This window comes from Belonocnema kinseyi, chromosome 2 (genome assembly GCF_010883055.1).
Source record: "Belonocnema kinseyi isolate 2016_QV_RU_SX_M_011 chromosome 2, B_treatae_v1, whole genome shotgun sequence".
Taxonomy (NCBI): Eukaryota; Metazoa; Arthropoda; class Insecta; order Hymenoptera; family Cynipidae; genus Belonocnema; species Belonocnema kinseyi.
This window is the reverse complement of record NC_046658.1, coordinates 40164294-40165757: the sequence shown is the minus strand read 5'-3', so window position 1 is coordinate 40165757 and position 1464 is coordinate 40164294.

The window sequence follows — 1464 nt, the reverse complement described above, 5'->3', positions numbered from 1 at the left end:
ATGTTCTGAAAAATCGAATTTTTTATTAATAAAAAAAAAATAAAAATAAATTTTGATATAAATCGTTGTTGAATTGAATCCCGCAAAGTTTGTTTCAAAAATGTTATTATGTAGGTACGAAGAAAATTTAGGCAGAACCTTCTTTTCTTTCAAAGCACACATGTTTTTTAATGTATTTTTAAATACAATTTTCATAAAATTATTATTCAGGTGCCGGAGATTTCATTTTTTGAGATTTTTCATTCATCCCTTTCGGAATTTTTGTCAGTGGTTCCATATTTTTATACCTCCTCTTAAAATTATGTAATTTTTCAAAATAAAAAGTCAACATTTGAAAACATTTCAAAATCATCAAAAATATCTATTCTATTTTAAATTATTTCAAATCTTTTAAAATTATTTTAAACATTTTTCGGAACTTTTAAATCATCTTAAATCCACCCAGAAATTTTTATTGTTTTCCTAATGTTTCAAAATTCTTGAGGAGCTTCAAATTTTGTTCTTTTCATTGTAACATTCAGAAAACTCCAGCTTATTTGATTTTTTTCTAAATTAATGCTTATTTAACTGTTCTTTAAGAATCAAAATGAAATACTTTTACCTTCGAAATACAAATAAAAAAATTAAACATTGTTGTTGTTGTCTGTATACCGGATAATTTTCGAAAAACTGGTCTGATTGCATTGGGCTTGACACACTGTTCGAGGGACCAAAAAGAAAGATCGAGTTCGTTAAACAGCCATTTTTGATAAAAATTCAAAAAATTGAAGCTTTTCAAAATTTTTGAGACCACTTTTTTTCAAAATTTAAACATTTTATCGACAGCTATTTATGGTCCAAAAAAATATGAACAATTTATCTTGACAACTTTTTTTGATAAAATCAAACTTACCAAAGTTAAAGGATTTTCAAAATCCAAAAAACCAAACCAAAATGGACATTATTGAAGCAAAAATAGCTTGATATGGAAAAAAGTCAAGAGGCGAAAAACGCTACTTTTTCAAGGCCCCATGACTATTTTATCACATTCTCATCCATAATAAGAAGAGTTTTATGCGAAAAATGATTTTCGCGAATTTCATGAAATTTCGACGTTTTGAGGATCCTTGAGTCAGAAAAACAAGTTTTTACATCGGCATCTGTCTGTCTCTCTGGCGTCTACGTCGTCGTTATTGTGGTTGTGGTTGTCTGTATATCGGATAACTTTTGAAAGAATAGTCGGATTGGATTGTGGTTTGACACACAGATTTGTTTATTTTAAGAATTGTATGTAAAAATTGTACTTTTTTTATTTTTATAATAAATATTTTTCTTCAATTAAATATTTGCAATAAAAGTGGTTCGAAGAGATTTTTTAAAAAACTTTCGGGGAATAAAATTAGTATTTATAGGTCGACAAAGGTTTGTTTTCTTTACCAAATTTGGCTTTCGTCTGCATTTTTCCAGTTGTTTTTACAGTACAAT